Genomic DNA, 26431 nt, shown 5'->3' with positions numbered 1-26431 from the left:
ACACCACGCAGGCCTGCAGGCCAAGTGCAGGAAGAAAGAGGTGAAAAATAAAGAAGCCCAGGAGAAGAAAAGAAGTAGACATTTGAGTTTGAGAAACAGAGAAACTGGGTTTTAAGTAATGTACTTTAAATTTATAACTACACTCAACATCATTACTACAGCCCCTATAATAACTCATTCATTTAGTATCCAGTCCAGAGCAGCTTATATTTATATTATACTTAACTTTGAATGTGCTTTAAAAAATGTTATTTTAGGGCAAGTGGGGGATGGGTTTTTTTTGGGTAAGTTTGCTTATTTAATGCTCTCTATAAAAGTCAGATTTGGGTCAGTGAAGGTTTTGACAAGTATTCCCATTCAACAAATTCCTGATATTACTCAGCTTTAATTTTTTCAAAACTAAATCCAAACATGACAGAGCTAATTAGGTCTGTTGAAGGAGGGGCAGACCTTTAAGGAAAAAGGCTAGTAAAAAGCATTTATGCATTTTTGTTTTCCTAAAATGAAATCAAAGTTCACTCCCGTGCTGCCCTTTTGCAGGAACCCTGCTGGCTTGATGTGGTCTGACCCAGCCTGGGCACTTCAAATAAAGTTAACTTCAATCACCGGAGCCAGTTAGCAGGTTACTGATTCTCCATCCCCTGTTCTTTCATCTGGGTTTACTCCATATACTGTGCCCCTTTAATTCGCTTCTAGCGACTGTTTTATAAGAGGGTGGGTAAAGACCCAGTTACAAAAAACGATGCCATGCTTCGGCTGGGCAGGTAAACCCCAAAACCAGACCATACACCTGGTGGATGAAGTTTCCCATCGTAATCCCTCAAGTGGGAGACTTGCTGGGAGCGCCCTGGCAGGGAAGGGCAGAGCTCAACTCGAACAGGCGCAGTAGATTCATTCCCAGCCGGAAGGTGTTGAAAAGGACGAAGATTAAAAAAAAATTCCAAACCCCAAAAATGGGTTCTCTACGTTATTTTAAAACAGTTCATTCTGATAGGGAAAGGCGCCCCACTGTCACATTATTTTGTAGTTACTGATTTAGGTTTCCATTTAAACATCAGAACTATGAGTATTTTAAGGTACAGCAGAGTTCTGAACAGGACTCGATTGCAAATGCTCCAGAAAGCAGGGGTAGGGGATGGGGTGGGGTTCAAAATGACAATTTTTAGTGGCAGCCAGACCAGCAGCTGGTAGACATGCAGACAGGCAGATTCTGTGGGGTTTTTTTGTTTGTTGGTTGGTTGAATATTTAAGAAATAACCCTCTCCCAATCAAATCAATAAAAACTTCAGAGAAAGAACTTAACTACCAGCAAAATTTGAGTTCTGTACCTTTAGAAGAAAACCATATAAACAGTGAAATGAACGGCAGTTCCATTCTGGCCTTAAAAACCAGAAACGAGTCTAGTTCCCGGAAGAAAGGATCTCATCCACCTCACTTCTCGTCCTGCGGTCAGAATTCACACAGTTCATGCGGGACACATCACACCGTGCAATTATCAATCAGCATTGCCATTGCTAAAAGATCTTTAAGAACCCTAATTTTTACCATAAAAGCTCTCATTATTATCCCAGTTCTCTTTGCTTGGTCAGCGTGCCTGGTCACTTACAGGAGGATGAGAAAACACCGGAGACTCAGCTCATCTTTCCCCAGCCGTGTCTCCCAGGGAGCCGTTCGTGACTCCACAGCGCATTGCCACGCCACTGCGCTGGCTGACCAGGTTTAAAATTAGCTGAGCCCTGAAGAGCCACCGGTAACCTTCTGACAAGGTTAGCCAGCAGAGCAGAGCCCGGCTCAGGGAGGGACATTAATAAGAAGCCAAGCGGAGCCTTTCAGCAAGCCCATTAGGGCCTCTCGGAACCCCAGCCGCCTGGGAGCCTCGAGAGGCCGGCTCACCAGGCAGGCTCACTAGCACGAGGAGGCTGAGCCAGGCTCATATTTTTATCCCACCAAGTCAGCAGCTTCCTTCACAGGTGACAAACACAACTCCCGAATGTGTTTCTCCAAGTTTAAATTCTACATACTGGGCTACTGATTATACAGTAATTTTTAAAAGTTTAAACTGGACTTTTAAAATACAATATTTATGGAACACTTCTAATTATAAAGTTAATACTCATAGATGATCCCAAAAGTGGGGCATATAGAAAACCTACAGAGGAGAAAAATAAACTTTCCCCCAGTCCTTCAAACAGTAGTCAGTGTTAACAATGCATTTTGATATATTTTCTTGCACGAACGTATTCTTATTTCCTTTAGTTTTGGGTCCTTTTATTGCCCACCTAACATTTCACATTCAGCATTTTCATGAGTTCTGAAATAGTCTTTGTATTTGTGATTTTTAAGAGGTAGAGTATTCTGTGTTGTGAATATACCATTATGTGGCTGCTTCCCCATCGTCCGACATTTAGATTTTGCCCAACTTTTCGCTAAGGGTAGGGGAAACACCATTGTCATCATTTCCTAAGGACAGAGTCCTAGAGTCCAAGGGCAGGAAAAATGTGAGGCCACTCATGCAGACTGGGGAACCCATGAAGATAAGAACTGGGCCTGTCACACTGCAGGTGTTTCTTGAATAAAGAAAAGTGTCTCAGTACTTTCCAAGCAGACAATCCTCAATTCGAATGTGACACTTTCCAAGCACCTACAGGGAGACCATCAGGCCCAGCACTCAAAGGTCCCCCTGGCAGTGAGATAAAGGCATCGACCTAACACCTCTGAACACCTGTCAAAGGTAACTCAGATGCTGCGCCCCCCACCCCCACCCCCACCCCGGCCTCCGCCAACACCTCACTGGTGCGGCCAGACTGCTTGTTTACAATAGTGAAATACTTCCACACACGCTGGTGAAGAGTCAGTGGCCCAAGCCCGCTGAATGCCCATCCCCACGGCTCCTCACTATCCAACAAGTACAGGTAAGTGCCTCCAGTGCTTTCCGCTGTGTCAACATTCGTTCTGTTCGTTCATTATTTTAAAACCACCCCTGTTCATAGATCTATAACTCAAGACTTGCTTTTTAAATTTTGTTAACCCTCCTCTCCAACCAGCTCTGCAGACACCACCGTTTAAAATCTCAATAATCATCACTTCAGCGTTGTTTCTTAAATTCATTAAACTCCCTCGTATTTTTTTAAAAAAACGAAAGTAGACAATGAACAGGAAGCACTTACTTGCCAAGATACCGAACAGGGGGCGTCTCCCACTAAGTTATTCTCTACAAAGCACAGGGAGGTGGATTAGGCAAAGATGAATGCCATCATCGTAAGAGTCATGGACCTCGTACTAAAAGCAGTGATAGCGATTCCCCCAGGATAAGAGCTATCTGCTTCAATCCCATGAGACTTTGAGGACCCCTCAAATCATCAAGTGTATTCTTAAAAAGCTAAAGCAAAAATGCTGAAATGCTAAAATCTAGGGAAGAAGTAGGAGCATCAAGTAGCGCCTATCCTACGCCCAGACATCTATTATACCGACAAAAGCAGTATCGGGGGGCTGAGCATGTTGCTATGTACTTGGAGGCATGATCTCTACCTTAGCTCTCTTTGCTAAGCTAAACTATTTTCTGGGGGAGGGAACAGGTAACTAGAAAGTGGAACAGAGTTCTGTTTCCTCTAAATATTTGTGTCCACGCTCTACTGGGGAAGCCAGGCTGGAACACAAGCCAGGAAAGGGAAGAAAGACCAACCAGGCGCCTGTCAAATCAGCCTTTGAAAACCAACAAAGTGCTGCTAGCCCGGACCCATTGCTGTCCAGTCCAGCAGCTGGGATGAAGGGCCAGCTGGAATCAAGTCGAAGACAATGCCCACCACATCTCTACTAAAGAAGAATGCACTTCCAATTCCAAGTCACCATGGGAGCTAAAGGATGAGCTGTGGCTTCTCTGCCAAATCAGCAAAATCCTAATTGATGGACACAAAAATATTTTTGGCTCACAAAATCAAATATAATGGCAAAAGTTTAAGAAAATACCTTGTAGGAGCAACTGGAAATAATATTCACGGCTAATATTTACTCAGCACTACTGTGTGTGAGGCACAGGGGTCAGGAATCTACTCTCATTATTTCTTTGAATCCTCATCACAACTGTATGAAGGTAGAGATGTGATATTACTATATCCATTATTCAGATAATGAAGAAAAAGAAGTTTAGAGACATTAAGACATTTGCCCACTTGTCAAATCAAATTCAAACCCAGATCCATCTCACTTTGAGCCAAAGGTCTGTCTTTGCAAGATAGTGAACCTCTCATCACTGGAGGTAATTACAGAAGAGCTGAGAGATGGCTTCACAGGGATGCTGTAGAAGGAACTGGAGTGGGGAGAAAGATTTCAGGGAAAGTCCACTCCAACCTCTGATCTATGACAGATGAAAACAAATTGCCTACTGTGTGCTAGCTTTGCCCTAGGTGCTTATGGGACACGAGGAGTAGGAGAGACCATGTGAATGAAATGAACACGCTGGTAGAGCTGAGATAATGCACAGCCACTCTATTCTTCTGCTCATAATAAAAGGCAGCTGAAAAGCAAAGCCACTGGAGCGTCCAGACTCTGGCCACCGTGATCCCAGCAGAGACGGCACATGGCAAGCACTAGTGCTTCCTGCTCCCTCTCCAGAAACACAGAGGCAAGGATGAAAGCCTCGCTACTGCAAGGCAGGGAGGTTTTGTCCTTCATTTTTCAAATTTCCTGCACCTGGATTTTTTTCCAACACAGAGCTAACATTTATGATAAACTGTTCAAATTCATATTAGAAAATACCAAGAACACAATGAGAAAAGGAGAAGAATGGACAAGCCACACAAGAGAATAAGCATATGATAATATGCATCTTCACTAGGAGGGGAAAAGAATGGGAAATGCAAGCAAGTTTAAGGTGTTATTTTAAACCTAATCAGCAACCCTTTAAGGACAATTAACAACCTCAGTAGTGAATGTGACACAGGGAACATGCCAGTGGTGTTATGGATATGAAGAAGCAAACGCTTAGACTTTTTAGGAGCCTCAGAAGGGTTAGATCCTTTGACCTAGGAATCCCCTCAAACCACAAATTTATCAAAAAGAAAATTCCATGGAAGAAAAACAGTCGGAGCACAAAAGGTATACATTACAGAATCATCTGTAACACTATGAATAGCAGAATGACCAGGAAAATCACAGTACATGAATGCAAAGGAAAACGGTGCATCCATTCACAAGAAAAATGTAAAAGAACAGGCTGAAACAGAACAGAAGATGTTTCTCAAAGAGTATCAATTTAAAAAAGCAAAACACGGGGCCAGCCCGGTGGCTCAGGCGGTTAGAGCTCCATGCTCCTAACTCCGAAGGCTGCCATCTCGATTCCCACATGGGCCAGTGGGCTCTCAACTACAAGGTTGCCGGTTCAACTCCTCGAGTCCCGCAAGAGATGGTGGGCTCCGCCCCCCAACTAAGATTGAACACAGTACCTTGAGCTGAGCTGCCGCTGAGCTCCCAGATGGCTCCGTTGGTTGGAGCACGTCCTCTCAACCACAAGGTTGCCGGTTTCGACTCCTGCAAGGGATGGTGGGCTGTGCCCCCTGCAACTAACAACAGCAACTGGACCTGGATCTGAGCTGCACCCTCCACAACTACTATTGGAAGGATATCAACTTGAATTGGAAAAAAAAAAAAGTCCTGGAAGTACACACTGTTCCCCAATAAAGTCCTGTTCTCCTTCCCCAATAAAATCTTTAAAAAAAAAGCACAAAAAAACAAAACTGAAAATGAAATTTTAAAAAAAGCAAACACAACATTCTGTGTATATATTATAAAATATGTATATATAAAAATTGTGTATATATATATATATATATGTGTGTATGTGTGTATGTATGTAATTACAACTTTAGTTTTATGCATGTATCTACAGAAATAAAGTGAAAATAAAAAGGAAACATGTAGTTGCCTGTTAGGAGGGTAACATTATAGGGTTTTTTTGTCTTATACTTTTTTAATGTTCTATTTAACAAATGATTCCAAAAATGTTTTAAAGAAAGTTTACGTAAACATCACATACAAGTTGAGGTATTCCATCGAGCACTTGAATACAAAAAGAAAGCTTAGAGGTCAGATATCCATAGATTTTTGAATCTGCTTTATCACCAGGATTCATGCACACAGCACAGACTGTACCTTATTCTAGACCTAAGGATTTGATGTCTCCGTAAACACTACAGCAGCAGCAATAGTAGCTAACACTTAGAGTTTATATTCTGTACCTGGCCCTCTTCTAAGCACTTTATATGTGATTCATTTCATCCTCATAACAATCCTATGAGAAAAGTAGAAATGAAGATACTAAGACACAGAGAGAGAACATTAATTGCCCCACATCACTCCAATAGGTGGCAAAGCCAGGATCTGAACGCAGACAGTCTATTTAACTACAAACTAAAATGCCTATTCGATAGACACGTCTCCTGCTGCGCTGTTCCTCTTTTCTGAAATGCCCTTCCTCCCCTTAGTCACCTATGACACACCCCGACATACTTCAGAGGCCAATACAATGGCTACCTCTCGAGCAAAACCTTCCTGGCTCTCCCAGGAAGCATCTGTTTTGTTTCTTCTTAAGTCTCACAGAACTGAAAACATACAACTACTGTTTCACCGATATTGTTTAGTAATCGTCTGAGTCTCATAGACCACAGGTTTGGGGTGGGGAGATGGAGGTAGTCTTTGTATCTCCAGTGACTAGCCCGGTGTCTGGCAGGGAACATGTAATCAATAAGGGAGGGAGCGAGGGATGGACACCTGCATGAGTGACTTCAGGAAAGAAACCAGAGACACTAATGTTTTGGTTGGTGAGTATTTCACACATGCTTGGAGATAAAATAAAATGGGACGTTGACGAGTCTTCAGCCTTAAAAAAGGAAGGGAATTCTGACCCATGTTACAATACGGATGAACCCTGAAGTCATTATGCTAAGTGAAATAACTCACAAAAAGACAAATGACGATATAATTCCACTTATATGAGATCCCTAGAGTCGTCAAACTCATCAAGACAAAAAGTAGAATGGTGGTTGCCTGGAGCTGAGGGGAGAAAGGACCGGGAAGTTATTGTTTAATGGGCACAGAGACTCAAGTTTTCAAGATAAAAACAGTTCTGGAGGTGGATGGTGGTAATGGTAGCAAAACAGTGTGACTGTACTTAATGCCACTGAACTATACACTTAAAATGGTTCAGATGGTAAATTCATGTATGTACATTTTTACCACTATTAAAGTTATAAATAGATGGATAAAGTGGGACCTAAAAGCAATCAGACCAATTCAAAGTATATATCTCTAGGGAAACCCAAACAGCTCTCAGTGCTGGAGCACTCACCCTCCCAAAGACGCTTCACACATACACAGAGATGTCGCCTGCATCTTTCCACGACTTTTCCCCCTCTCCTCCAGGGAGCCTTCCCGGATACCCAAGTCCTGCCTGGTGAGGGGGGAGGGGAGGGAACCTGCAGCATGCTCCCACAGCATCACGCATTGTCCCAGAAACACGTCTGTCTCTCCAGTGTCAAGCTCCATGAAGGCAGCACCTTTATCTTACTTGGGTGTGTCCTCAGGGCCAGGCTTCACACACATCACCTTCAGTAAGTATGGAATTAATTAACTAAATGCCAGAAAAAGGGGGGGCTAGAATACTATTGCGTTTTTCAGAGCTTGCACGCAGGGTTGTCTTCAGGGGTGGTTAACAAGGCAAGTTAACACAGAAAACCCTACGATTTTCTAACCTGAAACTGAAAGGGAAAGGATCCAACCGCAGAGGATTCCCAGACAGGTTCCCGCTGCTGCCACTTCTATTAGAAAACGGGGATTTGTGAGCAAGGTGATTTCCACAATCTACACCCCATGAGCGTTAAAGCTCCAGGCCCATCTTCTGATACTCCAGGCTGAGACTCAGGCGCCAGGCTCGGTGCAGTAGCTTAGACACATCATCGCTTCAAATTTTCTTGAGATCAAGGGAGTATTTTCTTCTTTGCAGGAACAAAAGTTAAAGTTGCAAGCTTGATCGATTTGTCAAGCACCTATTCTTTGGGCTAAAATTAGAGAACATTCTTTAAGGCTATTGAATCTTTATCGATACTGAGGGGTCAGCTCAGAAGTCAGGGACACTAATCGCTGTTCTTTGCCTAGCCCATTTTCCGTTTTTTAAAGCTGCTGGTACATGTACAGCATTTCTTCTTGTGCTTGTTTCTGTCATATAAATTACTTAATTACCCCCTAAAACTGTTCTGCTATACACACCTCCAAGTCTACTCTTGGTGTAGGTTTCACACAGGAGAACAAATTGATGCATTGCTATTCTGCTATGCCATCACCCCCCCTCACTCCCCCCAGTTACTGAACAAACTATAAGAGTGATGCTAAGAGGCAAGCAAAGGCTAGGCTCATCCATACTTGAACCCGACAGTGCAGCAAGCTACCAGAGTATACAGCACCCCAACTGAAAGCACAGATGACTTCTAGCATGACTTAAGTTTAGCTGCAGGGGAAACCCAACGTGGAACATTCACACATTTGAGTTCCTCACAGCTCCAAACAGGTAATGCTGAAATGACACTGTAAATGGGAGATGCATCTGCTCGTGAGATGTCTGGGCCCCCTCAAGACACAAGCAAAGTCTTTGCACGATGCTTAGGTTTTAATTCTCACCCATTCACAAAGAAATATCACAGGTAAAGGATGTTTAAGGATCTGAGATGGGAAGATGAAACTCAGGACATTTTGAAATGTAGATAATGATTACTTGTTTTTTGGTTTTTTTTTTGCTTCGTCATTCGTTTATTTAATCAAACCATCCTTATTATGTGAATTGCGAAGGCAGAGATGTGTCAACTCATAATCTGACTCTGAAGAGCTTAACTTCTGCTGGGTAAGATAAGACACAAATATCCTGTAACATTAAGAAACTTGGGTCTCAGTTTCCTCATCTATAAACAAGGGAGCTAAAAAAGGACTTGTAAGTAGCTTTCAAATGTAAGTTTCTAGTTTTACTCCATTCAGCTGTCTACCAAAACAAGTAGATTTCTGGATTCTATCTTATCTATCTATCTATCTATCTATCTATCTATCTATCTATCTATCTAGATATATCTATCTTCATAGATATATAGATCTGTATATCTCTATCTATATCTGTATCTATGTACTGACAGCATTTTTGAACCTAAAGAAGCAGACTATTTCTGACAGAATAAAATGATGATTTTAAATGTATCCAACTGTTTTATTTTTCTAAAGATTTTTATTGAAATATAGCTAGTATACAGTATTATATTAGCTCAAGATGTACATCAGTTATTCAACATTTATATACCTAAAGAAGTGATCACAAGTCCAGCAACCATGTGACACCATTATCACACTATCACAATATTATTGACTATATTCTCTATGCTGTACATTACATCCCCATGATTTGTTTTATTCCTGGAAATTTGAACCTCTTATTCCCCTTCACCCTTTTTCCCCTTTTAAAATTTTTCGATTACAATTGACATTCAATATTATTTTATATTAATTTCAGGTGTACAGCATAGTGGTTATACATTTATATAATTTAAGAAGTGGTCCGCCTGACTAGCCTAGTACCCACCTGGCAATACATATAATTATTACCACATTGACTATATTCCCTATGCTTTACTTTACATCCACATGACTATTTTGTAACTATCAATTTGTACTTCTTAATCTTTCCCCCTTTTCACCCACCACCTCAAGCCCCCTCCCTTCTGGCAACTATGAAAATGTTCTCTGGATCTGTGAGTTTGTTTCTGTTTGTTTCTTTTGTTCTTTAGATTCCACGTATAGGCAAAATCACATTGCATCTGTCTTTCACTGTCTGATATACTCCACTCAACACAACACTCTCTAGGTCCACCCATGCTGCCGCAGATGGCAAGAACCCATTCCCTTCCCTGGCTCAGCAATATTCCATTGTGTATATATACCACCTCCTCTTTATCCATTCTTCCATCGACACACAACCAGTCTGCCTCCACGTCTTGCCCATGTAAGCAATGCTGCAATTAACATATATCCCCTTGAAGTAGTTTTGGGTTTGTTCAGATAAATACCCAGAAGTGGAATTACTCGGTCCTTTTTTGTGTCTTGTTATAGCCTTTCTTTTAAAGTCTATTTTGTCTGGTATAAGTATACCTACACCAGCATTATTTATTTTTTTCATTTTCATGAAACATCTTTTTCCATCTCTTTACTTCCAATCTACATGTGTCTTTTGATCTAAAGTCAGTCTTTTGTAGGGAGCACATGTAAGGAGGGTTTTGTTTACTTATCCATTCAGCCCCCCCTATCTTTTGATTGGAGCATTTAATCCATTTACATCTAAAATAATTGTTGATGAATACGTAGTTGTTGCCATTTTATTATTCATATTTTTAATATTTTTTCTTTCTTTTTTTCCTTTTTAAAGAAGTCCCTCTAAGATTCCTTGTAATACTAGTTTGGTGGTGATGAACTTCTTTAGTTTTTTCTTGTCTGGGAAGTTCTTTATTTGTTCTTCAATTCTAAATGATAGCTTTGCTGGGTAATCTTGGTTGTAGGTCCTTTTTTTCATCACTTTGAATATTTCCTGCAAATCCCTTCTGACCTGCAAAGTGTCTGTTGAGAAATCAGCTGGCAGTCTTATGGGAGCTCCCTTGTAGGTAACTAACTGTTTTTCTCTTGCTGCTTTTAAGATTCTGTCTTTGTCTCTAATCTTTAGCATTTTAATTATAATGTGTCTTGGTGTGGGCGTCTTTGGGTTCATTTTGTTTGGGATGCTCTGTGTTTCTGGGCTTGTATGTCTGTTTCCTTCACCAGATTAGGGAAGTTTTCAGTCATTATTTCTTCAAATAGGTTTTCAATTCCTCACTCTCTTCTTCGTGTACTCCTATTATGCAAATGTTGGTACGCTTGATATTGCCCCAGACGCCCCTTAAACTATCCTCATTTTTTTTGGATTCTTTTTGCTGTTCTGACAGGGTGTTTTCTGCAATGTTAACTTCTAAATCACTGATTCGATCCTCTGCTTCATCTAATCTACTGTGGATTCCCTCTAATGTAGTCTTCATTTCAGTTATTGTATTCTTTATTTCTGACTGGTTCTCTTTTATGTTTTCTATCTCCATTTTCATGTTCCCTATCTCTTTGTTGAAATTCTCCCTGAGACCATTGAGCATCATTGTAACCAGTGTTTGGAATTCTGTGTCTGGTAGGTTGTTTGTCTCCATTTTGTTTCGTTCTTTTTCTGGAGCTTTATTATTCTTTTATTTGGGAAATGTCTCTTTGCCTCCCTATTTTGGCTGCCTTCCTGTGTTTGTTTCTGTGTATTAGGTAAGGCTGCCATGTCTCTCTGTCGTGGTAGAGTGTCCTTATGTAGTAGGTGTCCTGTGGGGCTCAGTGGCACAGTCTTCCTGGTCACCTGAGCCAGGTGTTCCAGGTGTGTCCCTTGTGTGGGTTGTGTTTGCCCTCCTATTTTAGTTGAGCCTTGGCTGCTATCTGCACATCACCGGGAGGAATTGACCCTCGGGCTCATTGGTTGTGAGGATTGGCCATGACTACAGTGGAGGAGCTGTTGTGTATGGGCTGACCTGTGGAGCAGGATTTGCTTTAGCAGGGCTCTGGTGCCTGCCCAGTCTGTCCTCTGGGTGTGTCGTCTTTGGGGGTGGCCGGGTGATGCTCTGGCTCAGTCCAAAGCTGGCCACTGGGTGTGCCAGCCCCAGGGCCTACCGGGAAGGGCCCTGCTTCAGGCCAAGTTCAGCTACAGCCTGTACCCTGCCCAGCACCACATGGCATGAGCCACAAAGCAATTTGTAGATTGGTAACACCTGCAATGGGGCTGGAGGTGCCTCAAGAGGCCAAACCACAACCTGAGGCTGGCTGTCGCTAGTGTAGGGCTAGGGGCTGCTCCATAAGAGTTATGAGACAGGCCAATGCCAGATGCTGCTTTTTTGGAGTTTTGTGAACCTTTGAGAAATTTTAGGAAAGTCCACAGCATGAGCCAAAACAGGCCATTTGTATGGAAAAACCACTGGAAGTGACTTGGGTGGGCCCACAAGTTGTGTGGAGTGGGGTCTCAGGGAATCACCAGGGCAAGGCGAACAAAGGGTGTTAGTGAGGTCAATGGAGGCTCAGATATGGAGGCACAGCCATCTGCACGTTGGGAGGAGAGAGGGCTCAATTCAACAAAGAACCAATGTATCCTGCCAGCACTTCTGTCTACCGTGTTTCCCTAAAAATGAGACCCAATCTTATAGTAAAATAAGACCGGGTCTTATATTAATTTTTGCTCCAAAACACGATTAGAGCTGATTGTCTGGTTAGGTCTTATTTTCAAGGAAACACGGTAGAAGAAAGCTTCCCCTCCAGCACTCACTCTGCAGCCAGACAACAGTTCCTCCCTGTAAGTCCCTGGTGCCTTTCGAGCTGCTGCCCCAGTGTTGCAGCTCAGAGCAAGTGAGTCCATCAGTGAGTAAGCCCATGCGCAGGCCCTTTAAGAGGAGCGCCTAGGACTCCAGTCACCCTCCATCTCTCTCAGCCATGATCTCTGCAGATTTTCATAGGCAGAAGGTATGGGGACTTCTCTCCCCAGCACTCCAACCCTTGGCTGGGGAGCCTGGTGTGGGGCTAGGACCCCTCACTCCTCTGGGGAGGACCTTAGGAGGCGTGATATCCCTCCTGATTTTTAATGGTCGTACACAAGTGTGGGACCAGCCCATTCCGTGTTTCTGCCCCTCCTAACAATCTTGAGGTGGCTTCTTCTGTATGTGTTCATGAGAAGAGGCCAGCAGAGCATGTACCTAATCTGCCATCTTGACCAAGAATTCTGTCCAACTGTTTTAAAAGGCACTTTTCAAAAATAGATGGTATAAAGGAATTATAAGTAAAATTTTAAAAGAAAACATATTTTCATGCATAACAATTGATTTAAAAGAGAAGCAAGGCCCATTTTTCTATCTCAAAGAAACAATCTTTTTTTTCTCCTGTTTTACCTATGATATTTCTTTGTGAATGGATAAGAATAAAAAATTAAGGTTCTAGCTGGAACCCATTACATTCCATATGACCATCAATTTGATAAAAATTCTAAATGTAATTAATATGTTCAAGCACCATTCAATAAGCTTTGTGGATTATACCTGCATCTGAAACTTGGAATACAACAGTGAATAGTCATACACAGATTTATAGAGAGGTTAAGAGTAATCATTGATAAATTGTACCTTCAAAGGAAGAGAGGTGATCACTTCTATCCCACTTTACAACAGTAACTATTTGAGTTCAATAAAATGTCAAAAATTTTAAATACAAATAATATTTCTAACTCCATCTCCTTCTTTAAAATGAATTCATTTTTGTTTTAAGATACATTACTACCATGCAAACCTGTCTTTCCTGAGTACTTTGTTTTATGTGGAGCAACGGCAAAAGTAGAAAAAAAAAGGCGGGGGAAAAAACCAAAACGCTTTGGTCCTAATAGGCTGTTAAACATGTTCACGTATTCCAGTAAAAGGGAATAATAAATGAGAGAAAGAAAAAAGGATGCATTTGGAATTCCAGGGCATTATGTACTGATTCACTGAAAGGAATCTGAGAAGCAAACTATTTGCCAGAGTAAACAATTGTCACAATCATATTAACATTTTAAAGGATACTTCTGTTCACAATTCACACATAATGTTGCAGTGCGTGAGGGGCTGCCTTGTTCACTTCTCTAGATTTCTAGGTAAAGTATGGCCTACAAAGTGTTACTTTGTGGGGTTTCTTCTGCAGGGTTGACTAAGATAGAGAGGTGGTAGGTACCTTGATTATTTGCAGTTTAATTGGGTGTCATATAGCACATAAAAGCATTCATTCAATCGCCTTAAGCAGGCATGCAGCCAACTTCAGGTCAGACTGTGCTGGAAAGATAAAGATGAGTAACAAATATGCTCCTCCCTCAAAGATCTCACAGTCCAATGAAAGGCTGATACATCAACACATAAAAGGAATGTAACCCAGTAACTGCACCGATACAAAGATGTGCTGAGAATACAGGGATCATAGTGGTGATGGGGCCAGAGGATGCATCACTAATGGTCTCTAGATGTCTGCTTTGGTCACAGATGTAACGCTGGAATCAGAACAGTGCATAGCACATAGTAAGTGCTCAAAAAAATGGTTAAGAGGTAGGGAAGGAAGGGCAGGCAGAAATGTGCCAAGAGACCTGGAGTTTGGTAGGAAGCCTGGCTCTGATGTAGCGGCTTGGGTTTGAACACCCACTCCACCACTTTGTAGCTGTGTACCAGGGCAATGCATTTAATGCTGCCATGCCTCAGTGTCCTCATATGCCCCCTCCTACGGTAGTGATGACATAACACACACGGAAATGCTTCACCTCTACTCACTGCTACCTTTTGTCTGGGGCAGGGACCAAGAATGACACAGAACCACCACAGTAGAAGACTTTTCCCCCCTCTTCTTCTTCCTCTTTCTTTTCTAATCTTCCCTGCAGTGGCCCCTTTCCCCAATGCTAGCTCAGACAAGACTGGGAGTGAATGAACCAAGAAGGAATTGGGAGGGAGAGAGAAAGACAAACCTCTGGCTACCTATGGAGAAAGGAGAAGATGGCCATCCTTTGGCATGGTGCTGACAGTAGTTCTAAACTGGAGTTAAAAAAACAAACAAGGAACTGCTGAGTTAGACACCTAAAAGGTTCCAACTCCTGTTGGATATACTGATTTTCTGGACTGCCTTGGATTCTGACAATTAGCTGGAATTATTTTCTCCCCATCTCCCTGCATGAATTTCCCTGACTAAATTAAAATAATTGCAGCATGATAACACTTGATCAACACAAAAGACGAAATCAAGCTTTAATATAATCTTAGATATTACATTTTCGGTAAAAACAATACACGGATTTGTGTTTGTATATTTGTCTATCTAGTTGTGAATGCACGTGTGTGTGTGTGTGTGTGTACATTCACACACACATGTGTGTCATTTGACTAGGGAGGCAGCAGCGGTAAGTTCTGTCTTCCTCAGAAACCTGCAAGCTCCCCGCTACACAAATGACCAAGTTCCCACCCAACGAAGAAGCCCTGAAATTTCCAAGACGGTGACCACGGCGGTAGGGCTTAAGGTGCTCGAACGCCCTGAGACTGGACCCAGCCCCAAAGGAACCTCTGTCCCTTCCTGAAGAAAAGCTCCCCTTTTCATGAACAAAGGCCTCTGCCCTAACCAGGAGAGTTAAATCTGTTGGAGGGTGGAGGCCAGGGGCCCCAGAGCTGCCTGGGAAATACCAGCCACACCAGGGGAGCCGGAACACTCAGGCTCCTGCTCCTTAACTCTCTGGGGCTAAGAAATGCTGCCAAGTTCACTATCATTCAACTCAACAGGCCTTTACTTAGAAATGGCTGTGTCCAAAGCCCAGGGCTGAGAGCTTACTTCTTCTCATAGCCCTGTCTTAAGTGTGTTTTACAACAACCCAAAAAAGGTAAGCAGGGTGTGGTTACTCTCATTTCACGGGTGAGGGGTCTGAGACTCAGAAATGCTGATGGAGCCCAAAGCAAGCCTCTAAGTGGGTAAACGAAGGAGCCATCACACTGCCTTCACAACATGAATCTGGCTGAGAGTCTGGCCCAGGGAAAAGAATCTGAGCTCCCAGGTTCTGATTTCAGTTCAGCCTCTCATCTAAGGTTAGTATCAATCATGAGTAGGTATTAACTTTGTGAGCCTGGAGCTCAATGAATAAATAAAGAAAAAAGAGGGCAACTTTTGGTCTGCATCTCACAGAACAGAGTCAGATAAGACCCCGCTATGCAATCATTATTTAACACAATTCTCAAAACAGTGGATGTGTAGTTTTTCTGTCATCAGCTCTCCTAGCCAACATTTCCACTGCCGTCCCTCTTGTCCCCAACTCAGGTTTTCACTGCTGTGGGCATTTACCCACTGTCCCCACGGAATCCTTCCACTGCCTGCCTTTCTTTCTGCAAGACATCAAGATTCATCTCAACAATTAGCTCAAGCCCAAATGGTCAAACCCTGAGCGACCTCAGAAGAGTGTCTGAACTTATCTTTACTCACTTGTCTGTTATTCAGTTTTGTCTCTTCGACCTCACTGTAAGCTCCTCACTGCAAGACCCAGCCTAGACTTCTCTACATTCTTTGTCACTGTGATACCACCCCCACCCCCACGCCTTCATCCACAGAGTTAAGTCAAAACAAATATTTACATGGCAGCATTTTCTGGGTACCCGCTAGGTCACGTGTAATAAAATGGAAGTAGGGATGAGGTTGTTAAAGAGAAATCATAGGATATGGTCTCGTCCCCAAGGAACTCACCATCTAGTGAGGACGACAGAGACATAAATGACTGCTGGGATTTGCTGAATCATTTGACACTGGAATTTGCCAGTGACTGGGAGTTGGAAGGGACAGTGGCTATGAAGGATGACAGAGTCTGCTCCTGATACTATCTCAAAGGATATGATGACCAGCTGACTTTAACAAGGTGGAAATTTAATAAGGATAAATGTCAAGTCATGCACTTAGGTCCAAGAAGGAAAAAAAAAATCAACTCACAAGTATACGGTAGAGGCAATCACATGAGAAAGTCTTAAGGGATTGGGTTGCCCACAAGCTCAGTGACTCAGTGTGACCAGGCTGCTGTAAAAGCTGGTGCACTATTAGGCTGCCCTGCTTAGAAGTGCTACATTCAGACTAAGAAAAGTGAGACCGTCAAGCTGGATCCCAGAGACTATAGAGGGAGGAATGGTCAAAAGTGAGCATATTAAGGCAGCAGACAGAAGTGGGAAGCCACATCCTAAGAGGAATGAGGACACGTGGCTGGAGCATGAATAACTTACAGGGCCATGAGAATCGTCTGTAAACTAGTCCTGCGCTTCACTGTTCGAGTCCCAGGAATAGAGAACAGAAACACAGTTTATCTAAATGAGAAAGGCACTGAGATGAACCTACAAGAATGTTTATTACAGCGTGGTTTATAATTGCCCAAAAATGAGAGGAACCAGGCAAGATATTAAACAAGAGAGAATAAATTACATATCATACTGTGAAATATGTTACCAATTGCAGTGTCAAATATTTACTGAAATGAACAGATATTAGATTCTATTCACCAGAAAATGAAATTACAAAATATTTATAAACAAACAGTGTATTTTGCAAAAATGATAATACACACATCAAAAACTGCACTGAAAACGGTCTGGAAGATGTGTGAAGGTAGCAGCTATCTACGAGTGCTGCAATTATTAAGAGTCACTTTCCTTTTGGCTTCTCTGTATTTTGTTTCCCCATATCTTTTCAACGTTTCATAATGGACATTTATTGCAAATCTGGTAAGAAAAATTTTAGATTTTTCAGAAGAAAAGACCTAAATGGGCTACTAGCATATGAAAACAGGCTTGTGTCGTGTGGCTCCAGCTGGAGAGGAGGGATTAGGATTAATGGGCAGATTCTAGTAGGCCCTACCTGAGCTCAACATAAGAGAATGGTCTGTCAGTGAAATAAAAAGCCCTTGGTTGTAGTGAACTTCCCATCGAAAGAACTGTGTCTGTAGGACACATTAAGACTGTTTGGGAACGCAATGTGGGAGAAGCCTCCATGGAGTTCGGGGTTAGCATCTCCTAACTGACTGTCAAGGTCCCCTCTATATACAGCAAGTCCTCACATAATGTCATTTCATTATAATGCTGATGAGATGCCGTAGAACTTATCTCCTGTCTATGTCTATTAGCCTATGGTAAACTTGCTCTCACTATATGTCATTTTGCTTGAAATTACAGAACCCTTCGATAACGTTAAGTGAGGGCTTACTGTCCTCCAATTCCTTCAACACTGCTTAAGCCATCTGTGCTCCAGAATCCAGAATGCCTCTATTTCTCTCGTATGAGCTCAAATCCTCAGCTAAGCTCATGGGATCTGCCTCTCTGCTCTCTCACCAAATCTAGGCCAAATGGAATACAGTTAAAAAAACATTCAACAGGGAATCAAAAGGTTCGGATCCCAGAGGTGCCACCAGAAAGAACATGGCTTTAGACAAGTCACTTACTCTCTAGGAGCCTCAGTTTCTGCATCTGTAAAATGGCAATAAAATGTATACAACCTCAAAAGGCTTTCCTGACAATTCAAGGTAGAGTGCTTTGCATGAGTGCTTTGTAAACAAAGGGCTACACAAGCAAGAAACGCTATCTCCTGTTGTGAGAGCATGACACAGAATCTGGATGGCCAACTGTTAGGGCAGCTATAGGGATCCCATTGGATTTAAACCTGACACAACTTTAATTCCAAGAGCCACTGATTCTATACTGGGGCTCAAGCACCACCTCCCTCAGCTTTCCCCTGACTACTGCTCAGACCTGAGCATATAACGGGGAAGTTTCCTCCAGCTTCTGAGGATGAGTCTTGCCTTTTCACTATGAATACATGTTCTTCTGAGACTAGCACCAAGGCTTCCGTCGTTATCCACAATCGCTAGTGCTACTGGGAACTCATTAAAGACTTATTGATGACTTGACTGAACCCTAATACAACCCTGCTGTAGTGCAGCCTATGGACCAGTATTATTGGCATAAATGCAGATTCTTTGGATCCACTGATTCAGAATCTGCATCCCCCATAACCCGTGTGCTCATAAAGTGATCATGTTGCTGGTCGACAGACAAACTGGTCATTCACCCACTCAACAACTATACATTACGGCCCTACATTGTGCCAGGAACTTTCTAGGCACCGAGTCCTGTTCCAGCCAGATGTCACTAAAAGGTAAGGCTCCTCTAATATTAGAGAGACTTGTCCATTACAGCTGCCTGCGCACAGAAGTCAGCTAAAAACAGTTGAAGAACCTCCGAATCCCCACTCTTCCAACCCTGGGCCAGCTCCTCAAATGCTTTGCAGGTGTCAGAGTGGATATCTCTTCACAAACCCTCAAGAAATCACCCAGACAGTAGCCACCGCCCAGTGGTTTGGGCAGAGCCCCTTTATATTTCTGCAGGTGCTACATTCCAAAAATATTTCTGCTTATAAAGCATGGTAGGAATTCTACACTTAGAGAAGAAAAGAGGTTAAAGAAGGGCCTTATTTTTCCCTGGGGAGAGAAGAGCCTAAAACCTCTCATGGAGAGGTTTACATTTTTAAAATGTATTTATTTTATCAACCACATGCTTGCAAGTCAAACATCCTCTCTAAGACATTTTGCAGACAGAGATATTCTGGGAACACACTAGAAGAAGCTTATTTACTGCCACTATTACAAGACTAGCCCGAAGGGACGAATATCAGATGCTATCTCCTGCTGAAATGACTGTCTGTCTGCCTGGCACCTCAAGGCCAGGTCACAGCTACTTCCAGTCCCTCAAATACCCCCTCCTGGGCCCCACGCACTGCCTCTACCCTACTGGTCCTTCCAATTAGCCCAGGTCACTCCTGATGGGGGAGGGCTGTTGGCTCTATGTGTACCACCGTTTGAGTCTGTAAACTGACAATGGAAAGTACAATTAATATACAGGCACAACATTAATATCAAACATTGCCACAGTGCTGGAAATCCCTGGGGGCTGGTAGGATCCTAGGTAAACACAAACGTTCCGTGTCATTGTCCAAAAGGAAATTCTAAGAACGGATAGGACTCCCGTCAGCCGCAGCTGTCCCTTAGCTCCCTCGTCTGTAATCTTTAATCAAGTCATCCGTGGAGTCACAGGACTTAACAATTAGGAATGCTTTCCACATCTCCCCCAGTTCTCTCCCTTGGCCTGGTAACGGTCTCCTTCCCAACTGTGAGCCCCTTGAGGGCAGGGCCTCTGTCTTGCTTAGCTCAGCGTAAGGTCCCTGGAGCCCCCAGTGACCTGACACATCCAGGTTTTCAGCAAATATTGGTAGCATGATAATTCATTCCCCAAGCACTTAATGAGTGCTGAGTTTCAGGAATACAATATTAAATACCTGAAGATAAAAGAGAAATAAAGAAATGTTGGCCTGTTCAAACAAAACCAGGAAGAAGGACGAGGAAAGCGTGGATGCAAACTCCGATGTGAGGGGTGAGGGAATTCCTGGAGCAGAGCAAGCCAAGGGTAACAGAAATGGAATTTTCTTACCACAGCACCTCACACAGATCAGTCCCGGCCTGCAATTCATTGTGTACTGAATGCATTCCCCACATGGCAGCCTCTTATCCTGCAACTGGCCCAATTTTTCGTCTGTGTTTTGAAACATCAGTATGCTGTGTAGTATGTATTACCTTCATCCTCAACTGTTTTATTACAAGGAGGACCACAGCTCACAATGGGATGCTCTTTTCATTTTGACTTCATGCGTAACCCCAGCTGTACAGCTGTTAGTGCCGTGTTAGAGAAGAGGGCAGGGGGTCCAGGGGTGTGAGAGCCTGCCACAGATTCTACCCCCCGGGACCCTTCACACCTCTTCCGCCTGGGCTGAAGTTGGGGTGCTCTCATCACCACCCGGTTCCTCTCCCGGGCCCCTCTCTCTCCACCTAGCATCACTGTCCAACAGAAACGCCATGTAAGCCACTCGTGTCGTGATACATAGTCTAGCAGCCTCATTCAAGTAAAAAGAAACAGATAAAATTCATTTCAATAACTTCTTTTGTTAAGCCAACACATCCAAATATTATCAAATCAACCCGTCATCAAAATGGAAAAAAAAACAAAAACTGTTAATGAGGTATTTTACATTCTCTTTTTGGACTGTCTTCAAAGTCCAGAGATGATTCTACTTACGGCGACTCTCACTTCAGATGACACCTTCCAAGCACCGAACAAACAGCACACGTGGCTGGGTGCCCCGGGCAGCACAGCATGGGCCCAGAGCGAGCACTTCTCACACACGCTTGGGCCTCACAAAGCCTGATGCCGTTGTCTCTGTGCACACAAAGCCTTTGTCCTGGCACCGACTTCTGTTGGATTTGAGAATTGGGAGGCCCCCGTTTTCAGCTGAAAATGACTTTCAGCTCCATCCTTCAAGTCTCACCATAGGTACCACTCCTTCAAGGAAGCCTGCCCTGACTATACAACGCCCCCCACAGTTATGTGGGGGCCCCGCCTCTGTGCCCAGGTACCCTATCACCCACCACCCCTAACATGTCTGTTGTAACCTAAGTGCCTGCTCCGCTGCATTTTCCCCTATTGTATGTTCCTTGAAGACAGGACTGTGAGTTTCATTCACAGCTCGAGCCTTATCTCGCAGCCCAGCACAGGCTTAATAAATATTTGCCAGATGCACAGATGGATGGTTGGATAAATGAATGGAATTCCTCCTAATACAAACTCTCTCTCTCGGCCATAGTTTCCTCATCTGTAAAATCTCCATGGTTCGTTCCAGCTCTGAAAGTCAACAAGGCCATGCACAGAGATTCGTGTCACTTACACCTAGGTAACAGATCAACTAGGACATTTACATTTAGCCCTCATCCGACAACCAGCTCAACCAGCCATCTGACACAGAAAGGAACACTTCTGAGTTTGTAATCAACAGTTTAGTTTACTTTCCTGAACCAGTGCAAAATGGGGCAAAATAAATTGCTTTTACTTCTCCAGAACGTATCCTGTGACCCTCCTGCTATTCCATAGAACACAGAAATGCATGTATTCGCATGTAATTCCTGAAGAGCTTCCCTGTCCAATCACTTATACATTCCTTACATAGAAAATGCTAAATTTTGTCCTTAATGAATAAATGTCATAAAACAAACAAACAAAGAAAAAACTTAAGGTCGGGTTTTAAACTCCAAAAACCTGGTTTCATCACCTTTTTACCAGCCAGCTGCTTGACCATGAACATGTTATTTAACTTCTATGCACCTCAGTTTCCTCATCCATAAAATGGAACAACAATCTAACCAACTCAGAGTTGTCATAATGCCGGAGTGCCTTATATACTGCAAAGGGCCAACAACTGTTAGCTACTACATACACCATTTCTTCTGAAGCATGTCAAAATGGGGTAACAGAGCAACCTACAACCCACACAGCCATGGCCAAGGCCAGGCCAGGGGAAACCCAGTGCGCTTGAGGGTTAACATCAAATAGGCCCAGAATTCACAGCCAGGGGAACTCTGGTAGGAAGCAGCCAAGAAGGGCAGGCTCCCCCAAGAAGGGCAGGCACCCGGCCGCCTGGCCCCACCAGGAGAAGGCGGCAGTGGAAGGCTGCCTACTGGAGCACACAGGACGGCACAAAGGAGCCAGCCTTCCGAGGCTGGACAGGGAGTTTCTGTCCCAGAAGGGCAGGGCTCCCACTAATCCAAGGGTCCTGCCCTCAGTCAGGCCAGGGAGCTGGAGAATGAGCTTTGCTTGCCTTTTCTTTCTTTTTCTTATAGTGTTTCAGAGGTGCCTGAACTTTCCCAAACTGGTTCTGCCGATTTCAAAAAGGAACTAGGTTTGCAAGTACGCGTGCGTATGTATGTGTGTGTGTGTACGCATTTTATGATTTCAGAAGAAAAGCACTTTGCGGTCTGAGAATGAGTCATCAGTAATCCTTGTCAGTTTGCCAGCAGCCTGCCCCTCTTCATTACTAACAGAAAGATAAAAGCTCTTGCACTACATTAGCTGGCATACGCCTCCACAGACAGTACAAATAAATTAATTGTGCCTCATCTCAAACAGCCTGAGAGGTGTGCGGGAGGGGAAAATGCACTCCGTCTTGTTTCATTAACAAATTAAACTGAAATAGAGCCGCGACCATTCTCTTTTTGTATACATACACCCTGCTTGCTATTCCGCCAACATCAGTCTCCTAATAGGCACCCATTTGGGGCAGCATTACCCAAGGAGAGAGTAAGCCCATACACTCCAGACATGGTGTGTCCTTAGCTCCTTCCTGGTCCCTGTGGGGGGAGGAAGAATAATGACCACTCTTAAGAGTTCCTGGGGACCACTCTAGGGGTTCCTGGGGCACAAAAGCCTCCCATCAAATGCTGGGCACTGCTGCAAAAGGAAGGGTGGTTTAATCATTGACCCCAGGCAAACAAACAAACCAGTTCAGTGGCCTGGTATGTACAGCAGAGTGAAAGAGTTTGTCATCAAGCAAACTCTGTAATGCTGAGAATGGCGAGCATTCCAGAAGGAACAAAGTTATTCAAGACCAACTTGAAAAACAAGTTGGACTCCCCTTCACCACACGCTAAGATGACACCCTCAAACATACCTTTCTACTATTCCACGTGAGACATCTGCTTTCGCAGTGCGGTTGAAGGTAATTTCTAACAATGCTGTGATTTTCTTTATCCTCCTTCCGTACCTAGTACATAATTTAGGCAACCCACGTGTTATAAGTTGAAGGAGCATGACTGAAAAGCTGATCCTTTTATGTTTTATCTCCAAAGAGACAAAAACAGTGCTTAGAAGGGGGGGGCGGGGGGGGCAGGAAATGAGAGGACAGTGGAGGGAATAACAAAGGGGACTCGCACCTCTACTCTCCAAACATCACCCTATTGACTGGTGACTTGAGAGGAAGTTAAGATCATGAACAGCTAATCCAACCGCACAATATGTCCAAAGTATTTAAGGATTTACTATTCAGATGGGCTCTGGGTTGGTTTTTGTTAGTTTGCTTTGTTTTTTTTTTAACTGTAAAACCCAAGAATCTAAAAAATTCTGGACAGAAAACCTGGATAGGTTCCGCCTATAACAAAACCAAGAAATTAAATAAAATCTAAAAAAATAAGAATAATAAAGCCATACTCAACCTTACCATCATCAGAGAAATACCAATTGAACAATGAGGCACCATTAAGCCAAATCTTTGAAAAAATGACAATATCTAATGCAGGCCAAAGTGTTCTAATTGATACCTACCTCCCTGCACTGATGGTGGCATTGTTATCTGGTACAACTCTTTTGGAAACCAATTTGGCAATATCCATCGAGAGCCAAAAAATAAAAAATGGTTGTGCCCTTTAACCCAGAAATCCTGCTCTTGGGGATTCACCCTAAAGAAATAATCTACAATAAGGATGAAACCGTATCTCCAAGCATTACTTATAATAGCACCAAACTGTAAGGAAAAAAGCTAAATGTCCAATAATAGATGAATGGTTAAATGAATTCAGCCTGTGGGATGACAGACTGTAAGACCATTAAGAATCATCTTGAAGACTATGTAACCATTTGGAAAACATTTGCTTAAGGTTTACTGAAAAGAGCAGAATACAAAATTGAGTCTCCATATGATTACAGCTATATAGAAATATGCCTGCATACAGACAAAGGCTAAAAGGAAAAATGAAAACAGTTGTGTTAAGATGGTAAGCTTGTGGGTAAACTCTTTTCTTTTGTTTCATTTCTTTCCTTTATTGTGGTTATAGCCTTTTATCTTGTGAAATAAAGAGAAATCACGGGGTGTATATGCAGCAGCTCAACTCACATTCAAAAGATGAATCAGGAATCTGAGAAACCAATATGCTAGCTTTTGGCATGGTGCAATACCTAGCACGCAAGTCTCTACCCTATGCTTTGCCTGGGTCCTTGCTCTTACATCCCTGCCAGCAGGGCAGGCTGATGAGGAAAGAGATGCTCAGAGAAGCCAGACGACCTACCCAAGGCTGTACGACGCTACGAGATGACAGACACATGATGAGACGTCAGACTATTCTGCTCCACAGCCCTGGCCCAGCACTGTGTGAATCCTATCCACGTGTAGTTCCTAGGCCACTCGCATCCAACTCACCTGCACTGCAGCTTAAAGCACAGATGGTTGGCCCCCACCCAAGCCTAGTGAATCACCGTATCTGGGAGGGAAGCACCTGAATCTGACTTTAACCAGCTGCCCAGGCAATCCTTATGCACAGGGATATTGGAGAACCACTGGTCTAAGAACCATGCAAACAGCTGCCAGATCGAAACACTCCAACTCATATGTCCAACTCCCCCCACCCACCCACCCACCCCCACACACAAAATCTGCTTGATGTGGAAAAACATATTTAGAAACTTATACATGCTCAAATGAGCATTTAACCCTCAGGAGTTAAAATGTTTAAGATGGAAGAACACAAGAGAGTGATCTGTGTTTCTCAGATACTGTTTTCCTGGTGAATTAATTCCTGGGATACCAGACAGTATCCAATTTCACATGACCCATACTTAGCATAGTTCTGGGAACATAGTAAGTGTTCAAAATGCTTGTTGAAACAATGGGTGAATGAATGAAGGAGTGAATGAATGAATGAGCTGCTAGACAGCCTGGGGCTATGTTTAGTATTAATATTGTCTGTTTGTTTGTCTGTCCACGACATGAGAAAGCGCTAGGACATGGGGTGTGGATGGGGTACAGATCACCCGTCTTGTGACAGGGGCTGTGATTCTGGCCACTCATCAATAGTGGCTGAATAAGTGACAGTAAGCACTAGCAAGAGCCAGACAAGTGTAAGTGTCCCTGGACCCAGTCATCTTGTCAGTAAATGGATGCTGTTCTCACAGGAAAAGGGAACGAGGCGGGAGCTTCCTTACTGGGGGCACTGGGCCCAGCGCCTCCACACTCACGTGTCCTCAAGGGAACCACAACTACATCGTGTGGACTAGTAACTAGCAACTACCGTAGGACTAAACGCTTTTCGTGTTTGTAGTCAAACAGGAAAGGTAAGAATAATAAAAGAAATATGTCTAAAATAATGTCCCGTAAAAGATACATGGTCCCAAGAAAACCCGCACTCCAAAGATTGACCGTGCTGAATGCGTGGCTTCCCAGAGGTAGTAGCGCCCAGCCAACCTCAGACAAGTTGCGGACAGGGAGTCACACTTACTGAGGAATCGACCCTTTCACCTGGGGACCCCAGGAGACGGCCTCAGTTGGTCATCTCGGGACCCATCTCTACCTTAAAGCAATAACGGTAGCGCTGATGCCGCCCCATATTACCAGCAACTGCAAACCCTTCAGAATCCAGCAGCTGTGACACGGAGACCACTACAGAGTTCTACTGGTTGTAATCACTGAGAACCCCTCCCTGGGAGCACCTCAGGGGACGCAAGAGTCGCTTTGACCTCAGTCTGGCCAGGGTTCCTATTCTGCCCTCACCATTTGCTGACTGCAAGACCTTCGTCTCTCGAGCCCCAGTTTCCTCATCTATAAATGGGGATAATAATGCTTACCTCATAGAGTTATTTTGAAGATTAAATAAAACAATTTACAGGGCTGGCACACTGTAAAGTTGGAGTAAATGATACCTGTTCCAACACTTACTACAAGCATTATAAAATCTGATCTGAACGCCAGACGTTTCCCCAATGCGCATGGACAGGCTACCTGAATGTGCTGTATTCGCTACTAATTTTTTCCCATTCCACATAAAAACCTTCATGTAGCAACAGAGCATATACTTGTTATTTTTAATAGGCCAGGAATAAGTACCTATTCCTCTCCCTGGGGATCTAACTTTTTAATGATTTCCACATTA

General features: G+C 43.3%; 1 protein-coding gene across 8 annotated transcripts in view; it reads right to left on the bottom strand.

Annotated features, from left to right (window-relative positions):
* The window catches only part of TEAD1 (TEA domain transcription factor 1), a 254546-nt gene that overhangs the window by 188670 nt on the left and 39445 nt on the right, over window positions 1–26431 (bottom strand). The window contains exon 1 of one of the 8 annotated variants that reach the window (XM_019729387.2): window positions 1607–1724. The exons of the other annotated variants lie outside the window; for them this stretch is intronic. The gene's annotated coding sequence lies outside the window, so the exon portion shown is untranslated. Of the gene's footprint in view, window positions 1–1606; window positions 1725–26431 lie in introns of those variants that run through there. 8 annotated transcript variants of the gene reach the window in all.

This window comes from Rhinolophus sinicus, linkage group LG06 (genome assembly GCF_036562045.2).
Source record: "Rhinolophus sinicus isolate RSC01 linkage group LG06, ASM3656204v1, whole genome shotgun sequence".
Taxonomy (NCBI): Eukaryota; Metazoa; Chordata; class Mammalia; order Chiroptera; family Rhinolophidae; genus Rhinolophus; species Rhinolophus sinicus.
Note: the sequence above shows the minus strand (reverse complement) of the source record. Positions and strands in the feature narration are given on the sequence as shown.